The 27,820-nt window shown below is 45.6% G+C and overlaps 2 long non-coding RNA genes across 2 annotated transcripts in view; one reads left to right on the top strand and one right to left on the bottom strand.

Moving 5' to 3' along the window:
• Positions 1-27,820, bottom strand: part of LOC135897924 (uncharacterized) — a 127,458-nt gene that overhangs the window by 88,232 nt on the left and 11,406 nt on the right. Inside the window, exon 4 of the long non-coding RNA XR_010563201.2 lies at positions 3,297-3,319. This is a non-coding gene — a long non-coding RNA (uncharacterized lncRNA). The remainder of the gene's footprint in view (positions 1-3,296; positions 3,320-27,820) is intronic.
• Positions 458-27,820, top strand: LOC135897923 (uncharacterized). Its single transcript, XR_010563200.1, has 3 exons — positions 458-661; positions 26,194-26,305; positions 27,696-27,820. It is a non-coding gene; the product is annotated as an uncharacterized lncRNA (long non-coding RNA).

The following is a 27,820-nucleotide window of genomic DNA, read 5'->3' as shown; positions in this document are numbered from 1 at the left end:
TAATAGTTTTATGTGCTTCCAAAATATTCTAAGTGCGGCCTTCTTTTTCTTACGCATTTCTGACAAGCAACATTCACTTTCACCTTTTAATTTTGCTTGCACCAGTATTTGAACCATAGACTTCCCATATGATGGTTGATAACCTCCCTCTATAAATTATTGAGGAACATTAATTAAAGGGCCCCTGAAACGGTTCGGACAAATTTTGTAGGCGCGTAGGGTACAGCTTAAGTAGAACATTCGCACCACAATTTAAGTGAAGCGTTACGTATTAATGGAGCTGCAAGCGATTAGAAGTTACCCTCCTCCCTAGCTATGCTTTTCCTCCTCAACTCGCTCGCCGAGCGAGCGGCGCTAAGCTCCGCCTTCACTGGTTCAGCGTCACGATGCGACGTCACATCGCTCACTTCCGGTTGTTTAGGAGCACGCCCCCTCCCTACAGTGGCCACTGACGAGCACATCGAAAATGGATTTCACTGCTGTTTCTGCGCACGCGCGAGGAGCAGTAGCTGCGAGAGAGAAATGTGGGGACTTTTGGTGCTCAAGATTTCTCGTCGTTTAGGTACAACGGGGAAGAAAACCGTTTGCTCCGTTTGTCCCTAGCCGAAGCACAGAATCGACAGGATGCGTGGCCGGCAAGGCGGAAGAAGCTGCGTCCGAGGTGAGTTTGTTTCTATTTTGTTACGACGGTAGCATACTAAATTTTATAGTTGCAAGGGGATACGTTTGGAAGTGAGGTGTCTTCTCGGATGACTTTAGTGGCAAAGCATTACGTCGTGCCGATGCATTGTTCATTAGTGTCGTTGATCAAGGTCAGCATACCACACACTTCAGGGGAATCGCGGGAACGGAAACAGTTTATGAATTAACTGCCGTGCCGATGCATTAGTTCTTAATGTAACTGAGAATACAGCACACTTGGAGGTTCGTGGGAATGGAAATCTTGTACTCTGTATGTGTAAGTATAAAACTTGCGTCGTCATGCAATCTGAGCCGTAGATCGTTGTGAGAGCTGTATAGCCACACTGGCAAAACACTACGCCCTGCGGATGAATACGGAAGAAATGTATGCAAAAGAAAAGTGGTCGTCATGCAATTTCATAGCAGTAGACCTTTTGTGAAAGCTGTGCAGTAACACTGATATTGGCTAGTTAATAATCCCGGCTGTTACGATGTCTAGCTCGTATACGGGGCGCTCTGTGTGGGCGAAACAAGGGCCCAGATCACTACAACCGCATGCGAAATAGCTCTGAATGCCTGCCAGTACACTTGTTCGGCGTCTCTGTGGTCAGCCAGTGACAAACGCATTGCACGAAACAGTTTGTTTAATCGAAACAGTTTGTTTGTTCACTTTGTTTAATCCGCAATGCTTATGTGGCGAACAGGAGAGCAAAAGGTGAAAACAGTGTTTTCATACAAGGCAAGTTATCCATGTAGTGGAATTGCATTTATCGTTGGTGTAGTGTTGATGCACTTTCTGAAGTCCAACCTTTAATGCAACTTAGTTTTCGTTGGTGCAAGTGCTTCTACTGGAAACATCCAAAATATGATTTAACAAATCAGGTTGCTGTCTTGTAGTTTTAGAAATTTTCCTCTGGTCTTAAGTCTTTTCTGAATCTGGAAGAGCTGGCTGATTGCACATTTCATCTCGAGATAGCTCGCACACTTCCAGCAGCACAGGTTAACACACTTTGTTGAGTGCAGATGAGCACTGCAAATTCAATCATTTTGATGAGGCACCGATCTAATGCTGCTCACTCTTGCCACAGCACTTTTTCAACTTGTACTGTACTTGTTTCTTCCACCTTCCATTTGCAGCACCAGGGCTAAGGCACAACAGCAATAACATTTTTAGCAGAAAATTCTTGCTCCTTGGCATCCGAGCTCCCCATTCATTTGCTACTTTCTTCAAATTTTTCTTTTCATGTGATGCTCTTGCCTTCACACACTGTCAGGCTTCTCCTTCATGCGTTTCTTTAATACTCCTTCTGTCTGCTTCTTGCTCGACATACCGTGCATGCCTTCAGTCATGTCCAATTGATCGATGCAGTCTTGTCCTTTTGTCTCTCTCCTCCAGAACCTGCAACTTTCGACAACCACTCCCCAGTATTATGTTGCTTCTTTTTGTGATAGTGCCTGGCTATCTGTTGCTGATGCCACACATTCACTTTGCAATGGTTTATTAGACCACATACATAAATTAGTAGCTGTACAAAACCTTGACTCTCCAGCACTTCCACAAAATTCATGCAGAAGTGGAAACACAGATTACACTTCATTCCTCACCACAGCTTACTATGTCTGCATCGAAGCTTGATATTACCTACACGTGTGCACTGTCTTTGTGTCTTCCTTTGTAGGTGTAGGTCACTGCATGAGCAGAAAAAGATTTTGTTGCCCAAATGTTCATGTGCTTAAGTAGGCAATGTAGTGTATTTGATTTTTACAATGCTTAACTCAATTGGTGGTATGCCTGCACTATAACATGCACAAACTGAACAGCATATCCAAACAAGAAAATTGCTAGCCTATCACAGTTAGGTTGAGTCATTTGAATGAAAGTTGGGACAGTTTTTGTATGGGATGGCTGATGGCATTCAGGCTCATCATGTCAACATCAAAGTGGGAGCGAAAACGCAGTACATGTATAAAATATGAGCAGTTTTATTGGATTGTGGTGCTTTACATGCACCTCACTTCAAGCACAACAATGTCTTTGCGTGTCACCAGTGTCGAAATGAAGCCACTCCAGCTGGTGAGCAATGTGCTTGCAGATGGCACTGGCTACATTCCTTTGGAAAGGCATCCTCATGTTGCACAATGTAGTGAAGATGAAGGCTTTTAAATTAATGTGTACTTTATTTTTTATTTACCTCTCACCTACTGTTGCCAACACAAATGATGTCTCCTGGTAAGCCGAATGCCTGTGAACATTGCAAGGCACAGTGTCAGGCAACCGTTTATAATCTTCAGCATAATACTGTAGAAGGTGGCCTTCTGGTTTGTATACATGAAAGCACCAGGAAAGCAAGCTAGATAGGCTAAAGACTAGCTGACTTGACATCTCTGTACAGCCTGTACTGCTTACAGAAAGCAAGTCACACTGGTCATGGGACCTATAGCAGCGGCATGCAAATAGAGGTTTGTATTGCCTGTAGTACATATACATAGCCTTTCTTTGAAAAATATGTTTGGTCACTTTTCATTAACTTTACCTGGTCAGGACATGCATTTTCACTTAAGCTGCTTGGTCTTCAAATAAAACGAGCATTTTCTGCATAGTAACTTTTACTTACATGAAATATGTGGTGGTGTTGACCTGTAGAAGTGTACAGAATACATAAAACCTTGAAGCACTTAAGCAGAATTTATAAACAATGCTAAATTTAGGTGGACTGACAAACTGAACTGTACAACACAGATAATATAGGGCACTTGCAAGACAGTTTCTTGAGGGCCTAGTTCCTAGAAGGTATTTAGAATGAAAACAGTGTCAACTGATTGGAAAAGGAAAGGGGACAGACACAGTGCTCACTTATGACTCAAGGTTCTTTTTTTTTTGTGTGTGTGTGTGTGTGTGCAGTAATATATACGAGGTGGGTTCAAAAAGAAACCTAACTTTTGAAATAGTGTGCCAGTCAGCAGAGGGAGCGCGCTGCGGCTACTGAGCGCATGTAGTGGCAGGTTTAGACAACAAACTGCCATTGCCGTGTTTCGCTCTGACCGTAGTTGGCGAGCTACAGCCGCTGAAGTGAGCACATGAACAAGCTGCTCTTCGGATTGGTGCCAAAGTAACAATGAAGAAATTGGAAGAACAGTGTGTGTGTGTGAAGTTCTGCTACAAACTTGGGAAAACTTTCACAGAGACTTTTCAGTTGCTTAGCCAAGCATACGGGGAGGACTATGCGAGTCGCACGCAGTGCTATGGTTGGTTCAAGCGTTTTGAAGAGGGAAGAATGTTGGTCGGTGACGATCCCAAGCCTGGACAACCTTCCACATCCACAGATGATGACCACATTGAGAGAGTTCGAACTGCGATTTGTGGAAATCGTTGTTTGACTGTTCGAGAAGTCGCTGATGAAGTGGGTATCAGCGTAGGATCATGTCATGAAATTTTGAGTGACAAACTAGGGATGCGTCGTGTAAGTGCAAAATTTGTGCCACGTTTGTTGTCTGGTGCACAGAAGCAGACCCGCGTTGAAATCAGCCAGGAAATGCTTGCCACTGCCACTGACGATGAAAACTTTCTTAAGAACATCATAACAGCCGATGAGACATGGGTTTATGCCTACAATGTTGAAACGAAAGTGCAGTCGTCGCAGTGGGTGGCCAAAGGTTCTCCTCATCCAAAAAAAAGCACGCATGAGTCGGTCAAAAATGAAGGTGATGTTGGTTGTGTTTTTTGACTGCAAAGGCATTGCCCATCAGGAATTTGTGCCACATGGTTAGATGGTAAACAAAGTTTGCCAGGGAACCCTAGCATGTTTGAGAGATTCTGTGTGCAGTAAGAGGCCTGAATTTTGGGAAAATCAGGCTTGAATGTTGCATCATGACAATTCCCTGGCTCACATGTCGCTCCTTGTCCGCAGCTACATAGCGAAACACCACACTTCTTTTGTGCCCCGCCCACCATATTCTCTGGACCTAGACCCTATCCAAATCGTAGAGGAGATCCAGGACAATGCGAGAAGAGACCTGCATGCCATTCCAGAAATTGCATTCCAGGAGGCTTTCCAAAAATGGAAGAAAAGATGGGAAGAGTGCATTGCCAGTAGAGGGGACTATTTTGAAGGGGACAGCACTTAAGATGTTGTACCATAAGCAGCAAAGCTGTTATAGCAAAAGTTCGGTTTCTTTTTCAACACACCTCATATGCATGGAAAGGGTGGGGTTCAAGGCAGGTGCAACAAGAACGCCCAATGTGAGGTCGAATGTAGAGTTTAATGTCCAAACCACAGCAGTAAGCTGGTAACCTTTAAATGGTAAGCAGAACAGTAATGCTACGGGAACTGTCATGCCCTTCATAATTGTAACAACCGTCGGAATGTTGAAGTGTCTTTTCAATGTCCCATTAATTTCCACTATTCTCATTCTAAATGGGCAAATGCACCTCCATTCATTTACCATAAGACATATCAAGAGATCAACCCCACTAATGCTAGTTCTTTCTAGGTAGCTGAAGCAAAATAGCATTTCGTTCAGTCAGTATTGATGCAAGTTTTCAAACACTCCTATCATGAAATAGCTCAGTTGTCCATCTTGAGCAAGGCAGTTATTAGCTGGTATAATGTCAGAATTTGTTTATCATTTACTGGTAGACCTGCTGATGATAATGTAAGCAGAATGCTGCTGAGACCAATGAGAAAGTGTGAAAAAGAAAATAATTATTACATTGTTCCAGCCATCATTCCCTAAGATATCCACCCTGCCCCATCGTAAGCAATCACTTCACATCCCAGCATGCATATCTTGCGCATTTCTTTCACTCTCTGTCTATTGTGTAGGACTGGCCATATTAGCTTAAAGCACTAGAAATCAATAACAATGACATCGGCATTGCCGCTGAGGAAAGACTGAAGTTAAAGAAAACAGAACAAAATCATACAAGGAAAGTAAGGAACACACACGAGCACCTATTCACAACTGGAAGTTTGTTGGTGAAAAAACAGGTACAACACAAATTGATAAGGAACAAAAAAAAAATGTTCACGGAAAAACTGTACATATGTAACAGAACCTTGTGGGTGCATAAAGAAAAAAAGACTAAATGTTAACCTCATCACCCACAGGGTCCCTGAAACTATTTTATTGGTGTGTTACCTACACGTACACAGTATCTCTCCTCGAACGGTTCCTCGAATGGTTACTCAAAAAAAGCTTCATGTCACCACGCTATATAAAGAGCTGCAAGTGGTTAAAAATTACCCTCCTCTAAAGCCTTTCCTCTCCAATGTCACTTTTATTCTATGTGGCCTTGGCTATGTCCCGCCTCATGGGACACGACATCGTACAGTGACAGTAGTGTTGGCTACTTGCAGTTTACTTGAACCTAGTGTGTTCACGTATGACTTAGAGATGCAGCGTTTTTTTTTGTTATTGTGGTGATGATGGCCTCAAAACGAAGTTTACATAGAGCGCTTATGTTTTGTACAGTGTGCAGTCGCGGTAACTTACTCTCTGCACTCACCTGCAGTACAAGAATATAAGTGCAATAGGTACAGTGCAAGTTTCTGCCACCACATGCACCCCTCTGCTGCTTTGCTTTGCTTGCTGTCGTCACTGTGCTATTATTAAACATTGCATTCCTTTTCACTCTTTGCCTGCACATCTACAGCCTGGCACATCTATAGCAAGGCCCTGCTTTTTTGGAGAAACTCTCTAATTCATACCTTCCCTACCACGCACATACAAATGTACTATCAACCCAAAAAGTTAACGAATGAAGGGATCTCACAAAAAGCTGAATATCTCCGCAGCCTCAAAACGAAGCCTGGTATTCCCATTTCCAGCCTCTACTAGTATATGCGAACATTGTGATGTACGGTTTTACTGGCTACTTTTAAAGGCTGCTCGGATATTTAGCGTTTTCTGAGATCCCGTGGTCCGTAAACTTCTTTAGTCGATAGTATGTGTGTAGATAACAGTGACAGACAATCTGCTATCTCAGGCAAGTCTACCATTGGACTCAAGAAACATCTACATGTCTTACATTAGTGTGTTTACTTTTACAGGTACATCAATTACTATGCCTTCATATCCTACTAAAAAATAAGCTAAATGAGGAGGCTTGCTTTGTGTATTCTTAATGATGTCATGTGGGAAGCCAATCCACTTCATGAAAAAAGATCACTTGTTCGTTCTACTAGAGGTGGCTCAAAACCTGGGGAGTGGTGCCGCTATGACATCTAGCAATGGTGATGTTTAATACCTAATAATTACACAATTGATGCAGAATACCTAAATTTTATTTCATCATTCATCATTAGTACAGAAGGAGGTCCCGGAGTTACAAAAACTGTCAGTGGGACCTATTAGTAGTTTAACAATATAGTAATTAATACATTATGGCAACATAGCAGTGATACACATCAGAATACATGAAGTTAATGAAGCGAGTAATCAAATACAAGGAAGGTGCTTACAAATACAAGCAAATGAAATAGATGCTGTGTATGAATAAATAAAAATGTAGTAATTGGCACGTTAGGGAAACATAGGGATGACACATATCAAAGAACACAAGGTTAATGTACGAGATAATTAGAAACAAAAATGTGCTACAATATGCAAAGTACAAGTGAAATATATACTGTGTGACAAAAAACTTAAAATTTCTAAATATAAGGAAGGAAAGAATAAAGACAATGGGATATAGAGAATAAAAGCGATACATTAGGCAAATACAGAAGCACTGAAAGTGGTAAAATAAATTTGTATATAATATATGTTCATAGTAATGAGTCTGTAGCCAGTAGTGTCGATAGTAAATATTTCTTCACATCTCTCTTGAATGTTAATGCTGTGCGGCAGGCTTTAATATGGGGTGGTTTAATTTAGTGTTTATTTGAGGAAGGAAAGAATCGTTAGAGGAATATCTCGCATTGTTAGTGTTGGTAAGAGCAGATATATTAAATGCTGAACCGTTGATGATCACCAGTAGGTACGCTACTGACGGTGCACTTGCACAAAACTCAAAATAATTTCAGAGCCCTGAAAACGAAGCTTTTTTTTCCCTACTCATCAGGTGTTTCACTATCTGCACTGATGGTATTCTTTTCGAGTATGGCTGGAGTACATATTTGTGCTGTGCGAATGTTCAAAATGTCAAATGTAAATCAAATAGCTGTTGACCATTTGACTTGTATTCAATTGGAGAACACGTAATTAGAAGTTATCAAATCTTTCTTTCTGTCAATAATTACACATACTGGAATCTTTAGGGAGAAAGTCAGGTGCATGTGGTGACCATTCTCAAAGGGAACCGCAGTTCCTGAGCGGACATATACAGCAGGTACTTTTTTGCTTTGCTTAGTAATTTCTAGTCTCGCAATAAGGATGCCTCGCCTTTAGGCAGCCAACGGATTTTTCTCAATTGAGGCTGTAAAAATGATCATTTGGACAATGTGAACATGTTCCTGATGTCATCTTGGTGCGGCAGATACTATCACCTTTTAGTCACTCTCATTTACAAACTTATCAGTTGACCAGAGGCCTGGTTGTGACTGGCATTACATGTGTCGAACAATCTAAAAAACATCTCTTCTAAAGCTTGCCGCGGTTTCTTTTCCACCTCTTGAGTTTCAAAACCCCCCATAATGCCTTTGGCATTGTGTGCTGCTTATCCCAAGGGCGCAGAATCAAATTCTGACTGCAGCAGCTGCATTTCCACGGGGAAGAAATGCAAGAACACCTGTTTACCATGCATTGAGTGCACATTGAAGAATTCCAGGTGGTCAATATTAATCCGGAGTCCCCCACTATGGTGTGTCTCATAATCATGTCGTGGTTTTTGCACATAAAACCCCAGACTCACCTATTGTTCCCTGTAAGTAGCATTGGTTACACGAATTTAAGGCCATACTGCTCCACTCAAGGCCTATATGTAGTAGGTGTTTTCATATTCTGATATTTCTGGATAGAATTAAATATGGATATTTGACGAAACTGACCTATTGAATATTGAATAACAAATATGTTCACATTTCAGAGAAGTGTGGAGTATTCTTGAAAAAAAAAACTTTACATTGCAAGGGTGGACTTTTAACATCGTTGGTACAACATTTTTTTAGTGCTTAGCGCAGAAACCATAGACAAGACAGACGAGAGAGAAGACACACACAAGTGGTACTTTCAACGATTTATTGGAAGTTGGATCACGGGTTTATACATGCAAGCATTTGCTAGCATTCTTGATAAACCTGGCCAGATTGATGTTATATTCCTGTATTGCAGACAGAAAAGCATTTGAGCTTGTTTGACACTCTAAACTAATTGAGAAGCTCTAAATCGCAAATCTTCTGCCATACTTAACTAAGCACAAACAATTTGTCAGCATAAGCGATTGCCCTTCCCATGAAGTGCCAGTTACTTCCAGTGTTCCTGAAAGCAGCATGCTTGGCCTCTTGTCATTTTTAATATTGCTGCGGGGTAGTATTCCCAATGACGAAGAGCCGAGCAGGAAGAAGACGAAGACGACGATTGGAAGCTAGCGCGGGCTGTTGCCTCTTGGTCAACTGCGGCGTATTGCCTTGTAAATATACCTGTAAATAGCTTTTCGTCGGTGTCTTCCTACGTAACATATTTGGTGGAGGTGGACGTTCCCTGTACCTCGTCACGGAGCTTCGCAGTGGACGGTACGTCGAGCCTACCTTCATGGTTCCCGGTGACGCCAACCCGACTCCGCCGGCTCCGACACCTGCTGCCACTTCGACGACCTACATCACCCTCTCCGCTCCCCGTGATCCTGGCGTATTCTCGGCAAAAGATGGGGAAGACGTCGAGGACTGAATCAGCCTTTACGAACACGTCAGCCGCAACAACCGGTGGGACCCAACTATCATGCTCGCCAACATCGTCTTTTACCTCAGTGGCACACCTCGAGTTTGGTATCGGACGCACGAAGATGAGCTGACCAGTTGGGATTCGCTTAAGCAAAAGCTTTGAGACTTGTTCGGCAACCCCTACGGTCACCAACATGCCGCGCAGAAGGTGCTTTCCGGTCGTGTGCAGACGTCAACGGAGCCCTACGTCACGTACATTCAGGACGTCTTGGCTCTTTGCCGCAAAGTCGACGCACACATGACCGAGTCCGACAAGGTCTCCCACATCCTCAAAGGCATTGCCGATGACGCCTTCAACTTGCTCGTATTTAACAACGTCGCGACGGTGGATGCAGTCATAAAGGAGTGCCGCCGCCTGGAATTCGCCAAAAGCCGACGTATCGACCAACAGTTTGTTCGTCTGCCCAACACCCCAGCGACATCTTCCTGTGCCGACGCTCCTCGTCCCAACAACACTGGCGATGTTACCAGGATTGTCCGGCGTGAGATCGAGGCCGCCTATCCGGCTGTGTTCGACTCCAGCCCCTCCAATGCACCTGCAGTCACTGTTTCCCTGATCCAGGCAGTTGTCCGCCAGGAGTTCGCCAACATGGGTATTCACACCATCTGCTCGGCCCATCGCCCTGATCCCCACCCGGCATCTTCGATTCCACCCCGTCCCGCACCTTCTTACCAACCACGTTTCCGCAACCCCTCTGAATGGCGCACTGCCGACGACAAGCCAATTTGTTTTCACTGCCATCGAATTGGGCACATTTCTCGGCACTGCCGCAGTCGCTGGAGTTCCCTGAACCAGTCTACATATACTGCCTACTCTCGCCCCCCAGGTGGCCTTTCTCATCCCGATGCTGCCCGCTCAGATAATGCCGCCACCGATTCTCCTGCGCCGAACCGCCCCTATTCTCGTTCGCCTTCGCCCCAACGACGACAATCTCGCTCTCCCCAGCCCCGTCGTTCCTATTCGCCGACTCCCTTCGGACGCCGCTCCCAGCCGGAAAACTAGACGATGCAGCGCCTCGAGGTGACGCTGCATTGCTCCCTACGCCGCCAAATCCTCTCCTGACGTTGCCCACTCATCTGAACCTTCTTGACGTGCAAGTCGACGGTGTTCCTTGTATCAGCTCTCATAGACACTGGGGCGCATTTGTCGGTAATGAGCGCGGATCTTCGTAACCGGCTCAGGAAAATAATCACGCCCACCTCGACGCCTGTTGTCCGTGTCGCCGATGGCGGAACAGCCCCCGTAATTGGTATGTGTGCCGCCCGCGTCTCCTTCGCCGATCGCTCCACTACCGTGCTATTCACAGTCATCGCTCACTGTCTCCACGACATCATCCTCGGCCTCGACTTCCTCTCCGCACATTCTGCTCTCATCGATTGCTCCGCCAGTACTCTCCGCCTCGACCTGCCTGTTCTGGATCCCGCTGAACAACACCTTCCTCGCCTCAGTTCCGTCGACTTCGTTCGCTTGCCACCTTCGGCACTGACTTACGTTGACTTCGTGTCATCCCCACCAGTGCCCGACGGTCACTACATCGCGGCTCCTATGCAAGACGTCCTCCTTACACACGGGATCACGCTACCTCATACTATTTTATCTATTACGGCGAATTGCGTCTGCCTGCCAGTGGTCAATTTTGCCTTGACGACCCAAGTGCTGCCACGCGGGATGTCTCTGGCCCAACTTTGCTCATTCGAGGATCACTCTGTAGCATCGATTTCAGTAGACGACAATTCAACCGATCCTCCTCTACCATCGCAGTCGGCAACTTGTACCATCGCCAACTTACAGAAAATGATTGCACCCGACATGCCATCCGAGCACGCTCGTGCGCTCTACCGCGTTCTGATTTCCTACCAAGATATTTTTGACTTTAACGATCGTCCTTTGGCCCAAACAACAGCTGTTAAACATCGCATTAATACCGGAGATGCCCCTCCTATTCATCGCCGCCCGTATCGAGTATCACCGGCTGAGCGTCAAGTGATTCACACCAAAGTTCGCAAAATGCTTGCCAAGAACATTATTGAACCATCATATAGTCCATGGGCGTCACCGGTTGTGCTGGTAAAAAAGAAGGATGGCTCATGGCGCTTTTGCGTGGATTATCGGCACCTTAACAGGGTTACCAAAAAGGACGTGTATCCCCTACCTCGGATTGATGACGCCCTTGACTGCCTCCATGGTGCTCGCTATTTCTCCTCTATTGACCTTCGCTCCGGCTATTGGCAGATTGCCGTGGACGACCTCGACCGCGAGAAGACTGCCTTTGTAACACCCGACGGTCTTTATCAATTCAAGGTGATGCCGTTCGGCCTATGTAACGCTCCTGCCACTTTTGAATGCATGATGGACTCCCTTCTTCACGGTTTCAAATGGTCCACGTGCCTGTGCTACTTGGACGACGTTATAGTATTCTCCCCAACATTCGCTACGCACCTCGAGCGCCTCTCAGCAGTCCTGGACGTTTTTCGGCGAGCCGGTCTGCAACTCAACGCATCGAAGTGCCAATTCGGCCGTCGCCAGATTACCGTCCTTGGACATCTCGTTGACGCGAACGGAGTGCAACCGGACCCAGGCAAGATCCATGCTGTTACGCACTTCCCTGTTCCGAAGTGTGTCAAGGATGTGCGCAGCTTCATCGGCCTTTGCTCGTACTTCCGCCGTTTCGTCAAAAATTTCGCGGCCATAGCACGACCACTAACCGAGCTTTTGAAAAAAGACGCCCCTTTCCAGTGGGGCGATAACGAGGCCTCTGCATTCTCGCTTCTCATCGATCTTCTCACAACGCCTCCCGTTCTGGCCCATTTCGATCCTTCTGCGCCTACTGAAGTCCGTACTGATGCCAGCGGTCACGGAATTGGCGCAGTACTGGCACAACGCCAGCGTGGCCACGACTGTGTTATCGCTTACGCCAGCAGGCTCCTCTCGCCCGCGGAGCGCAACTATTCCATCACTGAGCGTGAGTGTCTGGCCCTAGTTTGGGCGGTTGCGAAGTTCCGCCCAACTTATATGGCCTACCCTTTTCCGTTATCACAGACCATCACGCGCTTTGTTGATTATGCTCATTGAAAGACCCTTCAGGAAGACTTGGTCGCTGGGCCTTACGCCTCCAAGAATATTCGTTCTCTGTCACCTACAAATCTGGCCGACTACACAAGGACGCTGACTGCCTGTCTCGCTACCCGGTAGACGAGCCTGACGACGCCGACAGTAGTACCGCCGACGGCATTTTCTCTGTGTCTGCCTTCGCTAACATCGCCGATGAGCAGTACCGAGACCCATCGCTGCGAGTACTCATCGAGCATCTGCGTTCTACACCTACCGACGCATCCGTTCGCTGATATGTCCTCCAGGGCGGCATTCTGTACCGAAGGAGCTTCCTCCCTGATGGCCCTGATCTTCTTCTTGTCGTGCCAAAACATCTACGACAGACTGTGCTCTTTCAGATGCATGACGCACCCACTGCAAGACATCTTGGCGTAACCCGCACGTACGACCGCGTCCGCCGCCGCTTCTATTGGCCTGGTCTTGCTCGCTCCGTCCGACGCTATGTTGCTGCCTGTGATCCCTGCCAGCGTCGGAAAACGCCTCAGGTGCTACCTTCCGGTCATCTCCAGCAGATCACCGTCCCTGTGGAACCGTTTTTTCGTGTTGGATTAGACCTCCTCGGTCCCTTTCCCACGTCATCCTCTGAGAACAAATGGGTAGCCGTCGCAACTGATTACGCCACCCGATACGCTATCACGCGGGCTCTACCTACCAGTTGCGCCACTGACGTCGCTGACTTTCTCTTGCGTGACATTATCTTAGTGCATGGCGCCCCGCGACAGCTGCTTACTGACCGTGGTCGTAACTTCCTCTCGAAAGTTATCGCCGACATTGTGCGTTCCTGCTCTATTCAACACAAGCTGACTACCTCATACCATCCTCAAACCGATGGCCTGACAGAGCGCTTAAACCGTACTCTTACCGACATGCTGTCCAAGTACGTTTCGAAGGACCACCGCGACTGGGACGTTGCCCTTCCTTACGTCACCTTTGCTTACAATTCTTCCCGGCACGACACCGCCGGATTTTCTCCATTTTATCTACTCTACGGTCGCGAACCGACCTTGCCCCTTGACACGGTACTTCCTCCTGCTGCGACCTCAACAACCGAGTATGCGCGCGACGCCATCGCCCTCGCCGATCATGCACGCCAGCTTGCCCGTGCTCGACTGACGGACTCGCAAACCACGCAGCAGCGTCAGTACAACGCCCGCCACCGTGTCGTACAGTTTTCGCCTGGTGCACTCGTGTTCCTGTGGTCGCCCTGTCGTCACGTTGGACTTTCCGAAAAGCTCCTTTCGCGATACACAGGGCCCTACCGCGTACTGTGCCAGGTGACGCCTGTGACTTATGAAATTGCTCCTGTGAGCTCAACCTCGTCATCTACTCTGGCGTCTAGTGATGTCGTGCACGTCAGTAGGCTCAAGAGCTACTACACTGCTTCAGAGTCCAGCCTTTAGTCGCTCCGGGACGGCGCTTTTGCCGCCGGGGGTAGTGCTACGGGGTAGTATTCCCAATGACGAAGAGCCGAGCAGGAAGAAGACGAAGACGACGATTGGAAGCTAGCGCGGGCTGTTGCCTCTTGTGCGGGCTGTTGCCTCTTGGTCAACTGCGGCGTATTGCCTTGTAAATATACCTGTAAATAGCTTTTCGTCGGTGTCTTCCTACGTAACAATATGTATTAATGATATAGAAGTAGACAGTCACCCCTTTTAAATAAAGGTGTTTGCTGATGATTATTTTTTATTTAATAAAATACATTTCTGTTATTTCAATCTCAAAATTGGCCTTCGTCGGATAATTCGAACCTCACTGGTCAGATTCGCCCAAATACAGCCGTGTTATGCGCTGAAGCATATGCAACTTACTGTGGTGAAGCATACCGAGAATGGAAAAGGGCCGCTGTCACAGGACATCGCACGTGTTCCTTGATTATACAGCCATGCAGTCTCCTGTCACAGTAGGAGAACCTAGCCACCTAATAAGCATAGTGGCAGCCATTCAGAGCTGTTCCTTACGTTTCAGTGGTGATTTGAGCCCTTTTTTAACCTTCCATGCATGTCTCCTACATGAGACTGTTAATGAGGCCTAGTACGTCTTCTTTAACTAAATGTGCCGTGCACAGAGAAGTAGAAAACAATCATGTGTTTTGGGAAAGCTAGCAAAAAGGAAGGCAGTAAGTTGAAAAAACTGCATTAAGCTGAGGAGATGTTAAAAGCGAACAAAAGAGTGTAAATATATCAAACTCTGAAGGCCTGCCCATACACCTATTAGGCATCTTGGTGCTCATACTGTGACTGGAGACTGCACATGTGCATGTATGTAAATTAGGGAACACGTGCTGGCCTGCAACAATGGTACCTTTCCCTGCTTGGTATGGTTCTATGCATAACATGGCTGTATTGCAGTGAAGCTAACATTAAGAAAAATAGTAAACTATTTTTCTTAATGTCCCCGAAGTTGGTAGCTGTTGATGGTTGCAGGTGTAGCGCTAAACTGAAACGCGGCCAAAGTTAATTTTAAAGGCAAATACTGCAAAGTGAAGCAATGGCATGTTTCAATGTTTTTTTATGCCTTTTGTTTAATTCGACCAGTCTCAATGGTCCCGTCAGGATCGAATTAACGGGCATGCCTCATAATCAGAACTGGTTTTGGCAAGTAAAATCCCAGAAAGATGATCAAATTAATGGAAGTCGACTGTATATATGGCTGAGTAGAGCCACACTGTCTAAAACCGGTACAACAAGAAAACACCAAGAAACCTAAATGACCCATTGCAAATGCAGTCAACTTTCATGGCATGCGCAAATAATCTAACTTTCTCACGGACAATGATAGTGATAGTTTGCTGATACATTGGTCAGCGGCCGATAGGATTTGCCCAGTTTCTACTATTAATCTTACACACTTGCGCTTATCCCTGTATATAATAGCGGTGTCATTTAGAAGAGGGCGACATGGACATGTATTGCAATGCAAAGCAAGAAAATCATCACCTGATACACTATATTTCTGTGCTCTCTTAAGTGTTCATTAATGCATCTTCTGGTTTGGCCTATGTAGCATCTACTGCATGACAGTGGAATATGATAGAACACTCCTACAGCGCATCCGACGAACTCATCTTTGCAATGCTACCACAAACCGGCTTATTTGTCCTTATTGGGTTAGTGGTTTTACACAAGGTGCTTAGCTTATTTGGAGCTGAAAAAACACCCGCACATTACCTTGGCGTCCTATCTTTTTCAGGCTATGTGATATCTGGTGTATATACGGAATCACAGCGGTTTTCACCTGGTCACGGCTGCTAGCTCTTGCATTTGCATGGAGGCATCGTCTCGAAAGTTCCTGTTTGAGCAGCCTTTCTGCCACCGACACCAACACGTGGTTAGGGTAACCAGCCTCCTTAAGGCTTGCAGCCGATTGCTGGAAAGTGGTTTTCATTAGGACGTTTTTGAAACACATGTTAGTTACGAAGGGTGTAAGATTGGGCTTGTTGATAAATTATGCTTCATGTCAGGTTAACAGCGCAAAGCCACCAGAAGGGATAGAAGAGAGAACGGAGCGCTGAACTTCCAACTGTTTCTTTTCTTTTCAGAAAGTATCGCTATTTATACAGTCACACAATAGCCCACCAGCTATGCTTAGAACGCCACGACAAAGCCACACAAAATTCAACGTGGTGATAGCCCAAGGTAACTGATCTCCTTGTCAGTGAGAGCGATAGAGGGGTGCTTATGCAACTATCCTTTAAATGTAGAATTTCTCCCGCTTTGATTATCTCACGTGTAACATGGTCCCCGTGTTTTGCAACAATAAAACATTTTTTGAATTTCGGCCTACATCCACATGCACAGCAGTGGGCAGAAAGACATCCCTATTAGTTAGGCCCCTCTTCACCAAATTCAAATGGGCTAAATGAAATTGGGTTTCTTAGCTCATGGACTGTAAGCCCAGCAAGTCCTACTATCAGTAGAGATGAACTGAAAGTCAAGAAACTGAAACGTATTGCACTTCAAAAGTCACTTCAAGAGGTCTCAAACACTCGCAAAAAATCTTGGACATCGGGACATTTTTCTAGAAAACTATTACTAGGGAAATCCAGAAACATGAAAAAATTGTTGACCAATCTAAAAGCTCGCTGAAAAACTGTTAGTCCCGTGAGGTGGTCATATATGTGCCTATCTAATTGTGCTAAATATAGGTTGCTAAAGACGGGAGCCAGACACAACCCTATGCAAATGCCTTTCTTCTGCAGATGCAGCCTATTGTTCCACTGTGCAAAGGTTGGCGACATGTAAAAACACCATAATTCTAAATACCCTTCTACTGAAACAACCTGCTTCCTGTGAAAACCTTACGGCGCCATATTTGTCAATACAATCCTCGACACATTGAATAAGGTCATTGAGCAGGATAGAATAATATAATTCTTTGACCTTAGCTGAGAAGGCCTTGAAGCCCTTTTTGCCGTGAAACCTAACAAAAATCAAGGATTCGTCAGAACCTTTTACAAGAAACTGGTCATCAATCTCTTTAACGTTCAGCTTTGAAACCAGGTACGGGGCAGCTTGCTTCTGCCAGGTACCCCTTTCGGAAATTATGACCCGAAAAGGAACATCCTCTTTGTGCACTTACTAAAAATTACATCTTTGAACTTTTCCTTAGTTTATCGAGATTCAACTTTCTGTAAGTTTCACTTGGTTTCGCTGCTACTTTCATAAGTGATACATCCTTACGCTCATTGAACACTGCAGAAATTGCTTGACTGGCTTTCTCCAAGAAACATTTAAAGGAAAAAACTGCAAAACCACCCTCTTTGTCAGCTGGTATGACACACAATGAATTGCTCTTCAGGTAAGACTACACATTTTACAGGTAACTTAGAAGGTTGGGGCTTACATCACAACAGGGCATCTAAACCTTCCGAGTTCATCTTCACACCATCTTCTTGCGGGACTCTTCTGGACACTTTACTTATGACAGACAGGGAAGTTCCGGTTTAGTCCAGCTGGTAGCTTGGGCAAATTTTGGACCGAGGCCAAGAACTTTGCACACACTGTTGGGTAGGATGAAACCTTCAGAAACGTAGACATCACTTGTTGCTTTCTGTCAATCCTTGTTCACATGAGCCCGTAGCAGTCTTATTTGAGGTTGTCAAAGGAACTTGGTGACCTGATCAGCTAAGTGCAGGTGCCTCCACAGAAGATTCCTTGCGACGCACGGCTCATACTGATCAAACATCTGCACGCTGAGGTAATCTCCGTGGAGACACGCCTGCTGAAGTTGTTTAGCACGTACAATCTTCAAAATTCTTTTTCCGTGACCGACATCCGAATAGTGCGCAACCAGTAAACAACGATTTTATATCCTGTGGAAGTTGCTTGTTATGAAATACAGAACCTTAGGACACACATGCTGCTGGCAGCCATGGCAATGAGGGCAACAGTATGCTCGGAATCCCGAGGAACATATTGAAAAAAGCCTGTTGTACTAGAAATGAAATCGACAAGGGTGGCAATATGGGCTTGTTGGTCGGTCATCATGGAATGGTATCTGGGTAGTGCAGCAAAACACGGACATAATAAAAGAAAGCTAGAACTACCTGTGAGCGCATATATATGCACAAGTGCATGGTTGAGTAAACTCACAGGTGTTTAATTTGTTTTTTTCTGTTGCTACTTTTTCTTGCATTTTGATTGCTACATATATTGTAATTCCCGCAAAAAGCATCAGCTGGTAGTCACCGCTGTATTTTGCTATGCAATTTGTATTTTGTTATGTAATCTTATCATCTCAGCGCGCGCCTGAAGGCGAAATTGTTGCCTAGGCAAACTATCGCCGAAGTGGAACGTTTCAGAAGACGTCCCCAAGTATGTGCATAAATATTTCACTGAAAAACATTTCAGGCGTATCTTTGCTTTGTTTTTACTAAAATTTCGCAGCAACACAGCATTTCTTTATGAATCACTAGATGTCATTATCTACGTCGTTCATACGTACTTTAGGCAGTGAAAACGGCACACCCACCTGCGAGCTTCTCCGATACCGACGTGTCTGTTATAAGGCGATGATATATATATTATTCTGGACAATCTAAGCATATAATGAACGATGAGTACCAACAAATGGGATCTTGTTTTGAAATCGAACTAGAACTGAAGGAAACGAAAACGCAGGTTAAGATTGCGGTAGATTACGGTAGAGATTACGGTTACGGTATTACCCATGTAGTGGTTTCAGTACCACTTTTCATCAGGCCAATAAGAAAGTGGCAGTCATATGCAGCTGTATACCGATAAGGCATGTAGTTAAATTACAAATATTGCCCTTGCAACGAAGGTCTGCGCAAGCTGGCTGAGAGGGTTACCTCCAGAGATGGCGCGTATACAAAGACACACACGTATCGATGCAGGACTTTCTAGAGGCTCCACAAATACACACAGCATCTATTTAATGACATTGCGTTATGCTTAACGGCACACGAAAGCTTCGAGACTCAGCTGCGTTAGTTACGCCAACTTCGAAAAGTAAACAGGAAGCTGCCATGGCACTTTTTGCAAGAAGCAGGTGGCGCTTCATGCATCAGAAACCGAAACAGAAACTAGCAAAACCATTTTTTTTGTAAGCGTTAATCTTGTTTTCCGTGCGCGGAAGTTATGTTATTTCATTGGTTTGTTGCAGGACGTCCGTGTCATTGAATGATTCAGTCCCAGTTTTAATGGTTTAAATTCTTCAAACAGTTTCTATTTTTTGCACCGCCAGTACACAGAAGCGTTTTATAACGGTCTTTATTGATAAATCGATATGTGGCCATTGTTTATTGCGTTTTGAAGAGCACTCGCTTCGTCTTTCCAACAAGACGCGTAGGTTCGACGCTCCGATTTGCATTTAAAGTGAGCTTTTGATAGCCTTACTTCATACATTTACGCGCTGTATATGCGTTTTGACGCGTTTCACTAGTTTGCGACAACGCAGAGTATAACAGCGGAGTCGCGCTGTTTACCTTTCGCATGTTAAACGAAGCAAAACATCGGTAGGGCATCGTAAATTTTTTCTAAACATAATCCAGGCACCACTCGCACCGTTAAAGCATGACTGTTAAGAAGCATTTGCAGCAGCTCATTTGTCACTACGTTGGAGCGAGAATATTGCTCATCTGCCGCTTTACCTTTCTTTACTGCTCCGTATTTTTGTGTATCCGGATATTTTAATTTTATGCAAACCACCCCTTCCGTGTGAAAAAGAAAAGAATATAAGGAAAGGAAGATGCAACAGTTGCAAGGAAGGTGCCACAGTTGTGTGAAATAAATAGTGCTTTAATTACCAACATCTGTAGTGACCTGGTGATCGTGCGTCTTGGGCGAATTCATTTTGTGTAAAAATGTGTTCCGGCTACTTAAAAGGTAAGCGTGACGTTGTGGCATCAACTGCTATCTCTCTTGTTGAATGAATTTTTGACAATACGTCATTGTCATGGTACCGAGGCAAAACACAACTGAAAGTCACCTTGCAACCAAAACGTTGCCTTTCAACATACGACAGGAACACATAAACAAAACATTAGTGTATGCTTCAGTATACCTTATTTTTACAGCTATATTGAGCTATAAAGCTTAGGTAGTTGTGAAAATGAGAGGCAACTGTGATGGACATAGAAGAGCATAGTATGCTTGCATTACCAAGAAATTTTTAAGGATGAAATTTCAGTACTTCATAACAGTGCATAAAAGTAGAGCACTGCATGGACACTTTTCCCTGGCCTGACCCGAGCCAGTGCCATGCACTGGTCCACCCTTGTCTAGCTCAGCTAGGTTTGTCCAGTTAGCCCTTGAGCCTCAGTGTAGCATGATCCACCTCTCTGTTGTTATGAAGATGCCAACTGCATATGTATTTGCTAGATACGTATCTTGCTAAGCAGTTTTCCACTTGCGTTGCTGCCGACAAGTGGCAAAAAAAAAATTTAGATTTTTGGCAGCAGTGAATAATTTGCCGCCTTGCATTACTTTAGCTGTGGTCATAGTAATGCAAGCACAAAAAAAAAATTAGAAAATTTCCGAGAGCAATGAAATTAACTGGAACTGGACTGGACATTAACTGGCCATGGAAGGAAATAAATTATAGATATACATTCACCAATTATGTTGCACGTTAATGTGTAGTCCAACCGACTAATGGTTTCCATTTAATTTCTTTGAATGAAGTTCTGTAATTCATTGCATAATTACATCAGCATGAATGAATTCTTGATTGAAAGTTTTCTTCAATAAATACTTGAAGGGGGGATGCTGCGAAATTTCCCATTAGTGAAGGGGATTTGGAAAACAGAAAATAATGTAATGTGTCACCGCAATGTCGATGGGATCGGTAGATGAATAGGCGACCAGAGTGTAGTGGCTCCAGTTTGAAGAGGAAAGGCAGGCGGCGGCAGATGGTGGTGGCGTTCTGGCCAGGCAGCTGGGCGTAGAACTCAGGCCCATAGCCCGACTGCTCTCGTTCTGCCCATGGGCGCAGAAACTCGCCGGTTTCGAGCAGCAGTTCATGATCGGGTAGAGTGGCGAAGCCCAGGAACGGGTTGGCAGGAGGTCCCGGTTGGGTGAAGTCCTGGTGGCTCGGGTCCGGAACCTGCCGGCCGGTCTTGAACTCCCGGTCCGGTGGCTGACGTTCTCTTGGCATCGCTTCCTGGAACTCTCCCTTCTTCTGCCAGCGCACCTCGCTTTTCTGCCGCTCTGGTCGATTTGTCCTTTCCTGATTGGCCCCTGGAAGCTCCGTGTTTTCTTCTGATTGGATGCCTTTTCCTTTTATTTTTTTCTTCTAGTGCTGCGTGCTCACGTGCCGGATGCTCTTCGACGTCATCTTCCATCCAGTACAGAATTCGCCTCTGCGTGCACATTCTTTCTCGTCTGCTTCTTGTCTCTCTCCATCTACCGTACCATGTCATGCAATACACACCACACTATGTAGTACAGACATTCATATTATTACGATCTCATCGAGAGATGCTCAAGAGACGAGCCGCCGCGAGGAAGAGATGAAGTGTGTCTGGGCTCATGGCGTGAGCGAGTGTTGGCCTGGCTGTCTGGCTCCAGTGTAAATAGCATGTAAATAGCCTCTTTCATCTCTGTATTTCGTCTGTGTCTGTGCAACATTCTGGTGGAGGTTAGCGATCCCCGTCCACGTCACGGCACTCCGAAGTGGTCGGCATATCGAGCTTGTCACCATACCTCCCGGTGACGAGACCGCATCTGCAACGGCTTCAGCTTGTCCGACTGCTCTTATCGTCATGGTTGCCCAACATCGTGACCCTGGTCTCTTCTGTGGCCTGGAGGGACAGGACGTTGATGAATGGCTCAAGCTCTATGAATGCGCCAGTGCTAATAACAGGTGGAATCCAACAATTATGCTTGCTAATGTAATCTTTTATCTCGGTGGCACCCCACGCGTGTGACTCCAAACACATGACGAGATAATTAGCTGGGACAGTTTCAAAGTAAAGCTACGAGAACTGTTCAGTGACCCCTTCAGGGGCGAGGTTGCCGCGAGAAAGGCTCTTGCGCCTTGTGTCCAGACATCTACAGAGCCATACGTTTGATACATCCTAAACGTCTTGGCTCTTTGCCACAAAGCCCACGATACTATGCCTGAAGCAGAAAAGGTGGCTAAAAGGCATCGCCGACGATGCTTTCAATTTTTTGTTTTCGGCAACGTCTCTCCTATCGGCGCCATGATAAATGAATGCCGTCGCCTTGAATAAGCTAAGAGAGCTAAGAGCCGCCGTATCACACACCACATCACGCAGCTACCCAACACTGCTTAAGTTGACATGTGAGGGTCGACCACATCAGACGACCACCTGTGATGACCTAACCCGTATTGTTCGCCGCCAGCTCGAGGCCACCTGTTGGCCAGCCTTCTCCGCGACACCTCTTGACCCGCCAGCAACCACAATTGCCAGGATTCAGGCCGTCGTCAGACAGGAATTTGAGAACATGGGTCTGAACTCTGTGTGTTTAACGACTCAACCCAGCGTTCCCCCGTTCTCTAGCGGCCCTCCTCGTCCCCGGCACTCCTTTTCTGCCACATATCGCAACCCGTCCAAATGGCGTACCCCTGATGACAAGCTGATCTGCTTCCACTGCTGTCGCATTGACCACGTCGCTTGTCACTGCCGCAACCAATGGACATACACCTCCTCGGACATACACCTGCGCTTATTCCTGCACCTTTGGACCTACTGTTCCCTATGCCACCCGTCTAGAACCCACTGCCACTGATGCTCCACCTCCGAACCTTCGCTACAGCTACTCGCCCTCACCTCAACGTCATCAGTCTCGTTCGCCCCAGGCCCGTCGCTTCTCCTTGCCGCCTATCGCCTCCTGGATGCAGCCAAAAAACTAGGCACTACAGCTTCTGGAGGTGAAGCTGTGTTGTCGACCCTGCCCTCAAATTCTCTGCTCATGTTACCTACGAACCAAAACTTTCTTGGCATTGACAGGTATCCTGTGTTACGTTCGACCAGTGGGGGCTGGCGATCTTTGAGGAAGGGACCGACGGAAAGGCGCCACCAGGTCTGCTGTGACGACTAGCTTTGAAAGGACGACCAGACATCAGTCCCCAGCCCATCGGCGCCACCATGGCTGTGGCGGTGACTGGTTTTGTAAGGAGGACAATGCGCCGCGTCCCCAACGGAAGGGCGCCGAATTGGCTAGACACAGTGGGCGGAGCAAGTATTGTTAGCGTGTACACCGTGAAGGTCTGCTTGAAGCAGGGGAGCTCCTGGAAGATATTTTGTGGTGCCGTCTCATGCAGCTTAGAACCCGTCTCACGCGTCAGTCAACAGACAGATGCGGCGGCCACTGACCGCAGGGTCAACTCTGGGATAAAGAGGCGCCTGCTCGGGTCAAGCACAGTGTCTGCGAAAGCCCTCTCACCTCGGTGTGGTCAGTGCAACCTGTGCAGAAGTGAGTGCGTAAACCCTCCCCCTCAAAGGCGGGTTGGTTATGATGACTTTGGATGCTCCGAATTGGTCGGCGGTGAACTGCTGTGTTCCGTCACCTAGGGATTTCGGGAGGACAGTGTATTTAAGGAGCTGTTGGTGGCTCTTCAGGGTGCATTCCTTTTTCAGTCATGTTAGACTGATGAAGTGTAACATTCTCATGCAGATACTGTAAATAAATCCCAGATTCCTCGTTCTTGATGAGAACAAGTCTTTCCCTTCAACAACGTCCTCAGCGTGGTTACGTTTGATGACCGCATGGGCCAGCTACCATCTATTTCATGCCCGACTCCAACCATTACATCTGTCACTGCACTCATCGATGCAGGAGCACATCTTTCTATTATATTATAAGTGCTGCCTTCCGAAGACAACTGAAAAAGCACTTCACCCCAGCGTCAGCACGCGTTGGTCGCGTTGCGGATGGCGGTACTGTGCCTATCATCAGCATATGTACGGCATGTGTCAGCGTTGCTGGCCACCACACTCCTGTCCTCTTCACCGTGGTTGCTCATTGCCCCATGACCTAATCCTCGGACTCTATTTTCTCTCTGCGCATTCTGCTCTTATTGACTGCTCTGCCAGTACCCTTTGCCTTGAGGTGCCGATTCTCATAGAACCTTCCAACGCTCCCCAGTGCCGCTTACGCCCCAGCTGCTTTATTCGCCTGCCACCGAAGTCAACAGCCTATACTGAACTGTTGTGTTGCCCACCTGTTCCTGATGGCGAGTACCTCGTCACTCGCCTGCCCAACATTCCACTACAGTATGACGTCACCGTGCTTCACAGCATTCTGACTGTTACTGTTAACCATACTCGCATGCCTATCTTTAACTTGGATTGGGAAAGCAAATCTTACTGCAAGGTATTTGCCTCGTCAACGTTGATTGTCTCGGCGACCATCACGTACCGGCTTTATCAAGCGATGGTTCTTCTGAGGTTAGCATGCCCCTCGCACCAGCCTCGGGCACCGATGCCAACATAAAGAAAATGGTTGCGGTGGACCTGTTCTCGGCGCAGGCTGACAGCCTTTGCAAAGTATTATCGTCCTGCCGAGATATCTTTTACTTCAAACGATCGCCCTTTAGGCCAGACGCTCGCGGTCCAGCATTGGATTTCTACTGACGATGCTACGCCTATTCACCGATGACCATATCAAGTTTTTGCATCGGAACGCCGAGTAATTCTAAGTGAAGTGAACAAAATGCTAGATAAAAACATCATTAAGCTTTCTTCGAGTCCCTGGGCATCACCTGTGGTTTTGGTTAAGAAAGACGGCACGTAGCGCTTCTGTGTGGACTACCGTCATCTGAACAAAATTACTAAGAAGGACGTCTACCCGCTCCCAAATATAGATGATGCCCTTCACTGCCTCCACAATTCCAGCTATTTCTCTTCTATTGATCTTCATTCTGGATACTGGCAGATTGCTGTTGGCGATATGGACAGAAAAAATGTGCTCAATCAGCTTAGTAAGTTTAAAAAAGTAGGGTACGCTGTTCACTCCATAGAGAAATGTTTTACGTTCCTGGTTCATTGGCCCTGAGATGAAATTGCCCTCGCTGTACAGAACTATAACATGGTTGAACTTCAAAAGTTCCTCCCATGAGAATGCAAAGAAGCTCTCCAGTAGGATGGGTGCAGTTGTCTAATGTGGCTATCACTAATATTACCCACAGTCAAGATTCTATGGCACATATATTTCTTTGATTAACAAGGCCAACTTAAAGCAAAATGTGTGTTTTTACACCATAGATCAGCAGCACATAAGCTCCACCTTAAATGTGATTGTTCACCTAAATCTGCCTGCATTTGGAAAGGTAGTGCAAACCTTAAAATTAAATTAAATGAAATTGTGGGGTTTTACGTGCCAAAACCATTTTCTGATTATGAGGCATGCCGTAGTGGAGGACATTGGAAACTTGGGGTTCTTTAACGTGCACCTAAATCTAAGTACACGGGTGTTTTCGCATTTCGGCCCCATCGAAATGCGGCCACCGTGGCTGGGATTCAATCCCACTACCTCGTGCTTAGCAGCTTAACACCATAGCCACTGAGCAACCATGGCGGGTAGTGCTAACCTTCTGTGCTGTTAGAACCCAATTTCAAAGTGTTTGCCCAGCCCTGTAACTTGATGGTTCCAAATTGCTGGTTTTGAGGCCCTTGCCCAACTGGTTTGTTGAATTAGATGTTAAAACGAATGACAGCTACGATTGCCTGGACACTTATCAATGAGATTCCACTGTAATTTCAGTGGTGTTCACAGCAACAACAGATTTGGTGAAGTAAGGGACAGGCAGATTGTTAAAGAGAACTGTGAAATCCATCAAACGGATATGTTGACTGTTTTAGGCTTGGTTAGCTAACAATGTGGACTGATTGTATAAGGCGAGCAAGCTGCAGAGAATTGCTAAGCTTGATGTGCAGACCTCATTTCTCAGGCAAATAAACTGTGCAATGTCTTGTTTTATTATTGATGACTGCTCTGCCAGCCTGCCCGAGTTGTCATTTTTTTGTATTTATCATAAAGCAGGCAATTTCATGTTTTTGTAGTTGTGTGACACAGAGTCATTTGTTTCTTACAGCTGTCGTCTTCTCGGAAGCAGGCACTCATGCTTGGAGACCGGCAGAGCACAAACTGCAGCATGTATGCCGAAATAAACAGCTGTTGCCTATTTCAAATAGAACCAATGTAAGGCAAGGCCCCTTTTTGCTGTACTGTGCTTGCAAATTGCAAAGCAATGATAAGACACAATGTAGAAAGAAACATTTTCTTTTATTTGGCGGACATTAGAGTGGCATCGAAAAAAAGAAAAAATATTGAGCAGCCCCAAGTCAGTCACTACACCAAGCAGCTGCAATTGCAATTCAGCTGCAATTCACATGACCTAGGAATCCCAGCCATACAACCGAATGATTATTCATATAAGTGACGATCAAGATCATTCTTAACTTGAATGCCACGGAGCGCTGTTCAGTAACAGCAATCAGTTTGTGTCCCTGCAAGCAGGAATATTAATTTGTGTTTTGGTTATTGGTGACATATCGAAATTTATAGTTTTCTGGCCCATCAGATGTTTGAATCAGAAATAAATTCTCCAAAGATGTACACCTTGTCAGCGGTACATGCAGGATGATTTGCGGTGGCCAGAGACTTTTGAGTGGGACTTCGGTATCAATGGAGGTTAATGTGTGTGCATGCTTCAGTACAAGGGAGATTGGAGGCAGCATCAAGGCAACCTATAGGCACTGTGTGAAAAATCTTGAAAGCTACGCTATTTGCTAATGCTCTTGTGCCCTCTGCACTTGATAGAATACTTTCCAGCTTTAATTTCAATCAGAAAAGAAATTTAGTATTTTCTGATGCTACCTTGACATGCAAACAAGTTTTTGTCATGTAGGAGGAGGAGGGGGGTTACGTTAAACTACAACACAATTTATCTAAGTTTTTCAGCGTCCTATTTCATGTGTGGTACACTTTCTTTAATTTGGCTTGCTGACCTGGCAGTTGCATAGTCTTGGGCCAGGGATGAATGGATGGGAGAAGACAATGAGGAGTACTGTTCATTGTTTAATATGTGCTTGTGTAATATAATATGTAAAAATAAAAAAAAAACGAGTGATATTTTTATGCTTTAAGCGTTTTGCAGAGTGAAGTAAAGTTATAAGGAATTTTCTTTTTCTCTAAGAGATGAGAGAAGATGGTGTTGCTTGCTCATGATGTTGCTGGGATACCCTATACCTAGCTCATAACTCTTTAGTGCAGTGAAGATCACCAGGTAGAAACCACATCAATTTGTAAGAGTTATGAATCTTCAGCATGAAAGTAAATTAGTGCTTTATTTTATTGGATACGTTCCCCTTTTGGAAAGTTCTGTGAACAAAATGAAAATTAGCAAAAGGAACAAATAAGAATTTGGAACAAGCATGCTATCAACACAACTAATGCAGAAGCAGAATTTAGTCACACTACATACCAATAAGGACAGTGTAGGTGTGAGAACGTTGCTGATTACTTTTCCACCTATGACAAAGGAAAAGGTATACTCCAGTAATTCAGATGAGAACACAATTCTTGTTACACCAGGTGTGGTGAGCCCGGGAGACAGCAAGAGCCGCAGGAGTCCTGGACTAAGGGCGCCTCCCACACAAGCAGAAAGACACCTGCTTTTCCTTTCTTTTCTGTAATAAATGTTTTTTCTTCTCCTCCTC

This window comes from Dermacentor albipictus, chromosome 2 (genome assembly GCF_038994185.2).
Source record: "Dermacentor albipictus isolate Rhodes 1998 colony chromosome 2, USDA_Dalb.pri_finalv2, whole genome shotgun sequence".
In the NCBI taxonomy this organism is placed as follows: domain Eukaryota; kingdom Metazoa; phylum Arthropoda; class Arachnida; order Ixodida; family Ixodidae; genus Dermacentor; species Dermacentor albipictus.
Note: the sequence above shows the minus strand (reverse complement) of the source record. Positions and strands in the feature narration are given on the sequence as shown.